Genomic DNA, 10,165 nt, shown 5'->3' with positions numbered 1-10,165 from the left:
GCTCCACTTGCATTCGTAGAAACCGGCCCTCCTAAAAAATTTATCCAATAGATTATTTTAAGTTAAGTTACAAGTCAATTCATTTTTACTTAAAAAAAAAAAAAACTCAATTCATTTTTCATTTAACACAATCCTTTAAACAAATTTCCAAGAAAATATAAAACAAAAATGATCTCTGGGCCAAAGTCTGCCAATTTAACCTATATTTGGCCCAATAGGAATTATAAAGTTAAGACTGAGTCCGAGGGCATTTAAGTAATTGAAATCCCGGAAAACCCTAATCTCCTCTCTTGTGTCTATATAAAGCACAACAATAAGAAAAGTATACAGCATATATTTTTCTTCTCTTTCGCCGTTCTGCTTTTATTTCTTTCTGATTTGAAATTCGGTTTTTTGTGATTCCGATTTATCTGATTCAGAAAAAAGCAGGGATTGTGTGTATCGGCGTTGTGCTTGTAAATGCGCTCTGAATCCGAAAGTATTCCCTGCAATATTAGATCTGGGGAAGATGGGCAGTTGAATTTCATTTTCTTCCGTTGAAAATTATCAACAATCATCTTCCTCACATTTTCTTTTCTTTTTTAATCCAAATTTCTTTATAAATATTTTCTAGTGCCATTTTATATTCAATCTGAGTTTTTCTTTTGAAAATTTGCGATTTTACCGGCGAATGTAAAACGGCGATTTGACCTAGTAAAAGAGAACAGTGTTGTTCTCACTTCTTTAATGAAGGACGAGTTAAATCGGTAGAATTCGATTTTTGTTTTTAAAGAAATCGGTAACAAAAAAATTTGAGGTTAATTAAGATTAACGTGTGTTTTTACCATTAGATTAATTTTTACCATTGGATTAATTTTATACTTCATCATGAATACATCAAGTAACGTTAGACATTTTTTTTTTTAAATGCTTATAGCGATCTGGGTTGGGTTAGGTTCAAGAAGTAATTACATAAAAAATCATTTTTTAATTTAATTTTACAGTTAATTAGCATCTCTTTTTATTTGTTATAATATTATTTTTTTTAATTAAAGTATAAAAACAAAATAAGATATTCTACTTTTATCAAACTAGATAGTTGATAAGAATTTATTTAAAATTATATGAATTGCAATATACGAGCATATGAATTTTAGCATTATACTATTCTTTGTATCATCACAGAAACAAACAATGAAAATGAAAATTAGAGGATTAAATGCACATTAAATATCACTTTTAAATTCAGGTCACAATTAAAAAAAAAAATTCAGATTATACTAAAAAGGTCAAATAAACGGGAACAAGGCATTTTTTTTTTTTTTTTTGATAAAATAGTAGATCATTTCATTAGATAAGGAAGTTTAGAGATACAGATACAAAAAAGTGCCAGTACAAGATCTATTATAGAAAGAAAAAAGACTACAATGAGTAATAAAAACCATTAAATTTAAAAACAATATAAAGAAACTAGAAATCATATACTCTTCAAACTCTTTCGGATACTCGGATCTAAGTCCGTTTCTATTGTGCAACCACGCAGATCTATAGATCTACGGATAAGATAAATCTTTTTCGCTTGTGCTAAAACCGAAATAAGGATAAAAGATAGAAGTATGGCTAGCAGATGTAGATCTGACGAAAAGAACTTCAAAAAGTAATAGATTTCAAACCAACTAAAGTTACAAAACTAAGAAAATGCAAATCTAAAACATAGATGGGAGGAGGAAGAAGGAAGACAAGCTTCTTTCTTTCTTCTCGGGATGGATCCGGTTAGAAAGAAGTTAGGAGAAAAGTAAGGAAAAAATGAAAGAAAGAAGAGAAAAAAAAAGAAAATGGAGATCAACTTTGAAGAAGAGGGAAGAAAGGAGGAGAGAAGTTCTCACACTCCGGGAACAAGGCATCAATCGGTTATTACTTTTGTTTTTAAAAGATCACCTTATAATTAAATGATATATCGGTTTCCATCCTAATATTTAATTAGATTTAAAGATTATTTAATATATAAATAGAATTAATTTCAATCTGATATATTTCAAATTTGTTAAAAATTAATTCCATTTATATATATATATATATATATATTTTTTTTTTTTTTATAAAAATACATACATCATTTTATAGATACGAAAACATCAAGTACAACAAGAAAAGTAAGGAATAAAACCTTATATAATTGCAGGCTATGTCTATTACAAAATCCATAAAGGTAAAAAAATGACTATAACGAGCAAAATATACAATCAAAGGTACAGATAAAACAAACAATATATAGTTTTTCAAATACAAAATTTGCAGAAAAACACATGTAATTCCATCTTCAGCATTTAAATTCTTCGGATCTAAATCTTTTCTTTTGCAATCACGTATTCTTTTGCAATCACGTAGATGCAGTGATCTACGTATAAGATCTACCATTTCTGCTCTTGTTAAAACAGAAAAAAGTTACCAATGAAAAGATAACAAATAACAGATGCAATTCAAGCAAAATAAGAGATTTGGTGAAATATATACAATTCAACTATAATTTATTGCACAAAGAGAAGAAAAATAAAACAAACAGAATGATGCAAAGAGGAAAAAGAAAGACAATCTTCCTTTTAATTCCATTTATATTAAACAACATTAAATTTAATTAAATATTATTAAGAAAACCGATACCTCCCTTAATTATAAGGTTATAACAGCCTTTAAAAAAATTAAAAAATAAATAAATGATAAACCATACCTTGTTCATTCATTGATTTGATATTTCTGGTATAAATTTCAATAATATATTTGTATAGTGTAATCTGATTTTTTTTTTTTTTTTAATTTTGACCTGAATTTAAAAGTGATATTTAACGCTGCAGTGAATTCAAATTAATGCCTTTTCTTTTGTATGCTTTATTAATATAGTAATTTTTTTGTTTTTGATGGAAATATAGTAAATTATTTTAATAGCATATAGTATTGTTTATTGATAATATTATTAAAATAACTTTTATATTGATAAAACATCAAAAAAGGAAGAGTATGGTAAAACATAAATTTGGATCTAAACATTATTTAGGGTGGGTTATATATATTTTACAATTGCTTAAACTAAATACATGACTCACTTAGGGGTGCAAACGAGCCTACCTGGTTCGCAAACTGTTCGAATTCGGCTCGGTCAAAGCTCGGATCGATTGGGCTCGGCTCGAGTTCGAGATCGGCTTGAGCATTAATGAGTCGAGTCTGAGCTTTATTAGGTTCGGTTTGGAAGCTCGTGAGCAGGCTCGAGACTTTATATATATATATATCATGAAAAAAATAAAGATACATTATTACGTATCATATGAATATATTTATATTTAAAGTATATAAATTTTTTTAATTATTATTTTATAGTATCAAAATCAAATGATAAAACTCTAATAAATTGCTTGACTACCATGAAATTACAAAGTACCAAAGTTATTAAAATATATAATATATGCAATATATAAAAAAATTAAAAAACCATTTTTGTAAAAAATAAAGTAAGAATAGCCTTTATCTAAAATAATATATGCAAAATTAGCATAATATAAACTAATTTGGCCCATGCCCACAATATAAGTTGTTTACAAGTTTAGCCCAGCCGAATGCATTTCATAAAAAAGGTGAATGTAGTGAGAAAATTTATCCCACATCGAAAGTTTAAAGGAGTAGGAGAGAAAAACTCTACTATATAAATTGAAGGAGTAGGAAAGAAAGGAATACACTGCTATAAATTAGTTGCTCTCATTGTGTAATGTATAGTAATCAGGGTTATTCCAATTTACTAGTTCAAAATTGGTTCATTAGTTTATTCCAGTTTTTATTGGGTTGATATTTTTCGCTCTAAATATATATAATTGGATTAAGTATATTAAAAAAATTTAAAACGAGCCGCTTGATGAGTTTCGAGCTTGAGACGAACTTATATCGAACTCGAGCTGAGCTTTAAAATTTTAGGTTCGACGAGCTTCGAGCTCGAGCCGAGCCAGATCTCCACACTTCTCGAGCTGAGCCTGTCCTTGTTCGGTCTCGGTTCGGCTCGTGTGCACCCCTAGACTCACTAATGAAGTTAATTTTTATTATGGTTCTTTTTGTTAAATTACTTTTTGGTTCCGACGGATTCCTTAACAATAGAATAATAGGGAGAATAGAATAGCATTTCTTTTTAGTCAGGGAACATAGAAAAAATAAATGTTCATCTAACAGAAGATATTTCTATAAAAAAAACAGAAGATACGATTTCAAGAGAATAGACTCAATAATGTATGACAAATAACAAAATTAGAAAAGAAAAGAAGAGAATAAATAAACTAATAGACGAAACTATTTCAGAAGATAAGAGAAGAAACAATTTCAGAATAGATAGAAAGAAAACTAGAATGTCAGAAGAAAAGAAACGTCAAGAAATTGGAAAGGGAAGTTATGGAAATGAAAGTTAAAAATTGAGAGTTAATGGAAGTAACGTAAAATTCATTAAATTTTTTTTTTCTCTTTGCAAAGTAAACTTCGTTTGTGAGTTTAAATATACAGGTAGGGATGCAACTGGGGGAGGAAATACTCTGTACCCATCGGGGTCCGCCCCGTTTTTTTGGCAGGGACGGGGACGGGGGCCAATAGGGATGTAAAAGGGGCGGGGCGGGGATTTGGTTTCCCATCCCTGTCCCCACCTAAATTGGGATTCCCCGTCCCCGCCCCATGGGAAAACCGCGGGTATGGGGAATCCCCATTTACCCATTTAGACCTAAATCACCTAAAAGCGGACTTTTTAAGTTTTTAACTCCACATGCTTGACAATAAGAATTGAGGACAAGAGAATTTAAAGATGAATTTGATGATGTTGGAGATGAAGGGAGTAATATTGATGAATAATCTGTAAGACTTTTGAAAAAATATATATATTAAATGCTTGTTTACTTTTCATTTGAACTAGTCCTAAATAATTTAAAATTTTATAATTTTATTTTCTTGTACCTTGTCCCTAGGGGCTAGGATCCACTTGGACCAGTAATAACTAATACAAACTGAATTCAAAGTACAAGGTGAGCCATACTACGGATACAAATGGATTCCAGATTCTAATTCTCCACCAAATCAATTGATTCCAGATTCGAATCCTCCACCATATCTCACAATCTAAGAGAAATTAAATAAAATCAACTACAACTCAGTTCGTGAAAATCAATCTATTTTCAACTCAGTAAGGAAAATTCAAATTTTCTATGCATATTCGAAATTACACCCATTGTTGATAAAATTTGAAGGATATAAAACGCAATCACTCATTGCAAGGAAACACAGAAAACATAACACAAAATTATCATAGAAAACCATCAAATGTTCTACAAAAACCCTAACAATCCAAAAAGGAAACAAAGTTGGAGGAAAGAAAACAAAAAGAAAAAGCAGCAAAAGGCATTTTGATGGTGAAAAAGAACGGGAAATAAAAGCTTAAGTGAAAATTTCAGATGGAAAGGTAGAGGCCGATGATTTCAGACGGAGATCGAAAGGTGGAGGCGGCGGTGGAGTGGAGAGATACGAATACGATCTAGGGTAGAAAGGAAAGGATAAAGATTAGATTTAGAGATAGACAAAGAAGTTTCTACCCTAGATCGTATTCGTATCTATCAACTCCACCGCCTCCTCCTCCGTCTGAAATCATCGGCCTCCACCGATAGGTGATTGCTTTAACTTATTCGCATACTTCTTCTACAATTTTCTCTCTAATTGTCACTTAAGCTTTTATTTCTCATTCTTTTTCACCATCAAAATGCCCCTTGCTGCTTGTTCTTTTTGTTTTCTTTCCTCCAGCTCTGTTTCCTTTTGGGATTGTTAGGGTTTTTGTAAAGCATTTGATGGTTTTCTATGGTAATTTTGTGTTATGTTTTCTGTGTTTCCTTGCAATGAGTGAGTGCGTTTTATATCTTTCGAATTTTATCAAGAATGAGTGTAATTTCGAATATGCATAGAAAATTTGAAGAAAATTTGAATTTTTCCAACTGGGTTGAAAATAGATTGATTTTTACGAACTGAGTTGTTGATTTTATCTATTTCTCTTAGATTGTGAGATATGATGGAGGATTCAAATTTGGAATCCATTGATTTGGTGGAGGATTAGAATCTGGAATCCATTGATTTTAGTTTGTATCTGTAATATGGCTCATCTTGTACTTTGAATTCAGTTTGTATTAGTTATTACAAGTCCAAGTGGATCCTGACCCCTAAGGGCAAGGTACAATAAAATAAAATTATAAAATTTTAAATTATTTAGGACTGGTTCAGATGAAAAGTAAACAAACATTTAATATATATATTTTTTCAAAAGTCTTACTAATCATTTATCAATATTACTCCCTTCATCTCCAACATCATCAAATTCATCTTTAAATTCTCTTGTCCTCAATTCTTATTGTCAAGCACGTGGAGTTAAAAACTTAAAAAGTCCACTTCTAGGTGATTTAGGTCTAAATGGGTAAACGGAGATTCTCTATACCCGCGGTTTCCCAGTGGGCCGGGGATGGTGACAGTTTTGTCCCCGTTTAGCTGGGGAATCCCTATTTAGGCGGGGATGTGGATGGAAAACCAAATCCTCGCCCCACCCCGTTTACATCCCTATATACAGGGGGAATGAAGACTAAATTTACTCTGCAAAAATAAAAAAATTTAATGGACTTTACGTTACTTCCATTAACCCCCAATTTGGAGGTTAGAGTTTGAAGATTAAAAGAAGTAAACATTTAACTTTCATTTACTCTTCAAAAACAACTCCCAGACAAGGTTAATGTGATATTTAATTTTCCATTATTCTCATTTACCTCTATTAACTGTCTCCCAAACAAGGGCTTAGGGGTTTAAGAGAAATGTAAGAGATTTTAGAATTCAAGCTGTTATATTAATTCCTAATATTTTAGATGAAAGCAATGTGCATGTTTGTGTGTGTTACATGATCGATGTTGCATCAGATTAAATCAATTGACTATGTTTTAAACAAGTTAAGGAGGATATCGAGATAATTTGAAAATTAAAGGGTAGTCAATATTTTTTTTATAAGTTCATGAATCAATTTATTGATGTATTAAGCATTATAAATAATAAACTAGTTTTTGGCCCGTGCGATGCACGGATTCATCTTAATATATAAATATTAATAAAAATACAATCTAATAATTACAATTAATGACATAAATGTGTTATATAAATTAAATATTATTATTTGATTTTCACATTTACTTTAAATAATATTTTTATAGATAAATATAATAATAAAATAAAAACTAATATATTATATATTATATTATATTTTTTATCAGTAAAAAATGAGGAAGTGACACCTCAGTTCCATCGTTACTGTTTTATATTATATATAGATATAGATATGTAGAGAATTAGAGAGATTTTAGGGATTAATTTAAATTCTGTAGTACTCTTAGATATATGGGATAAAATAATCTTTTTATAGATAAATATACATAATAAAATTAAAATTAATATATTAAATTTTTTATCACTAAAAAAGGAGGAAGTGACACCTCAGTTCCATCGTTACTGTTTTATATTATATATAGATAGATGTGTAGAGAATTAGAGAGATTTTAGGGATTAATTTAAATTCTGTAGAACTCTTAGATATAGTACGGATAAAATAATCTTTTTATAGATAAATATATATAATAAAATTAAAATTAATATATTAAATTTTTTATCACTAAAAAAGGAGGAAGTGACACCTCAGTTCCATCGTTACTGTTTTATATTATATATAGATGTGTAGAGAATTAGAGAGATTTTAGGGATTAATTTAAATTCTGTAGAACTCTTAGATATAGTACGGATACAATAATCTTTTTATAGATAAATATATATAATAAAATTAAATTTAATAAATTAAATTTTTTATCACTAAAAAAGGAGGAAGTGACACCTCAGTTCCATCGTTACTGTTTTATATTATATCTAGATCACTAAAAAAGGAGGAAGTGACACCTCAGTTCCGTCGTTACTGTTTTATATTATATATAGATGTGTAGAGAATTAGAGAGATTTTAGAGATTAATTTAAATTATGTAGAACTCTTAGATATAGTACGGATAAAATAATCTTTTTATAGATAAATATATATAATAAAATTAAAATTAATATATTAAATTTTTTATCACTAAAAAAGGAGGAAGTGACACATCAGTTCCATCGTTACTGTTTTATATTATATATAGATGTGTAGAGAATTAGAGAGATTTTAGGGATTAATTTAAATTCTGTAGAACTCTTAGATATAGTACGGATAAAATAATCTTTTTATAGATAAATATATATAATAAAATTAAAATTAATATATTAAATTTTTTATCACTAAAAAAGGAGGAAGTGACACCTCAGTTCCATCGTTACTGTTTTATATTATATATAGATTTGATAGTTGTGAAATAAAGTGATAAAGTATAAAAATACTTCTAACATTTATATTCAAGAGCAATTTTACTCTTATCGTCTAAAATGGTGCAATTTTATCTCTAATGTTGGCAGCTAAGAGCAATTTTATCCCTAACGTTGATAAATTTGGTCAATTTGAGAAATAATTCATCAAATTATCTTATCGGTCATGAATATTGTCATCTACACCTCACATGTGCACCATTAATAACATATCACAAACATATGATTAGACGTAATTTTTTTTAATTTTTTTTCAAAAATATACTGTATTTTGTACGAGTTGGAAGAAAAAATTTCAAAAATTTCATCAAATTTATAAATATCAATCTCTAATTCTATTATTAAATCACATAGAATATGAAATATTTTATTCAGAACCAATTGATATTCAATTAGTACGGAATAAAAAACAAAATATATGTATTTTTTATAATAATGTCAGAAATTTTCTAATCAATTAATATAACAGTTTGAATTCTAAATTTTTCTAATATACCAGCTGTTATATTCAATCAATTATTTTAACATGGAAAAAAAGCAAAATTGCTTGTACCAGCAGTAAAATTACTTATATATATATTTTTTTTAATGTTATTCCTAAAATAAATTATCATAAAGATGGTGACGTGGCAAAGAGGAAGCTCCGAGTAAATGAGAAAGTACTGAAAGACCTTCCACTCTCAGACTGAAACCCTCTTAGAGCAACTCTAATGGTTTGTTAAAGGACCAATTTGCAATTTTCTAGAGACAACTAACCATTAGAGTAGTTTGAGAGTCTCCAAAGGCAAATGGGTCGCTGGATCCGGCGACTTGTTTGAGAAATTTAAGTGTTGGACCAATCTGAAACGCAAAAGGAAAGTGAATTACACTTGAAGCTATTTACAATGAAGAGAGAGAGTTTGAGATACAATATATTCTTCTGGCGCGTCAAAGTGATAAAATGGCTGAATTTTGTGGCCAACATGTGGGGCTTTGCCGATGACATGGATTTCTATTTAAAAAGAAATTCAACGCAATAAACCTGTGAAATATTGGTTTTATTTCTTGTGATGAGTTTTTATTGGTTTTTAATCGTTGGCAAAGGTCTAAAAAAAATGTAAAATCCATCAAATAAAAACAACTTTTCTAATGGATAAATTTGTTTCTGATTCAAAATAAAATTATAGAATAAAATTTATATATATATTTTTTAGTTTTGAAAAATTTATATATACTATTCCAACGAATAGAAATATGTACGGTCAACTAAAATTGGATCTAATTGAGCACTCTACTCGGTCAATTCTTATTCAATTAATATCAATTTATTATGAATTTAATTATAAATATTTTTTCGGAATCACCGACCTTACTACTTGAACATTGGAAAATTTACTCTTTCAATCATGTATTCCTTTTAATTTAATGCATTTATCTTATTCGTTTTTTTCAAATGTATGTTTCCTTAATGTAATGCACTTTTGTTAATTACTGAAATCAATTAAAATTCCAAGAAAATAAATTATATTTACCTATTAATTTTTAAATTTAATTAAGTAAATTATTTAAATTATAAATATTTATTCGATTAATATTAAATATTGATAGATTTTTATTTTATTAATATTAATTCATTAATGATTTTTATTATTATTATAAAATAGGTTAATTGATTAAAAGTAAAGAAAATTAAATATTATATGACGTGTGGGACCTGTAATTATAGAGATGATTTTTTATCGGAGTTGTTGTGTGGAAAAAATTATTAGAAATT

The 10,165-nt window shown here is 28.4% G+C and overlaps 1 non-coding gene across 1 annotated transcript; it reads left to right on the top strand.

Moving 5' to 3' along the window:
• Positions 1-422: 422 nt before the first annotated feature.
• On the top strand, positions 423-570 carry LOC136225302 (small nucleolar RNA snoR135). The gene has a single exon (XR_010687024.1). It is a non-coding gene; the product is annotated as a small nucleolar RNA snoR135 (small nucleolar RNA).
• Positions 571-10,165: the final 9,595 nt, after the last annotated feature.

The sequence above is a fragment of the Euphorbia lathyris genome, chromosome 3, assembly GCF_963576675.1.
Source record: "Euphorbia lathyris chromosome 3, ddEupLath1.1, whole genome shotgun sequence".
Lineage (NCBI taxonomy): Eukaryota > Viridiplantae > Streptophyta > Magnoliopsida > Malpighiales > Euphorbiaceae > Euphorbia > Euphorbia lathyris.
Note: the sequence above shows the minus strand (reverse complement) of the source record. Positions and strands in the feature narration are given on the sequence as shown.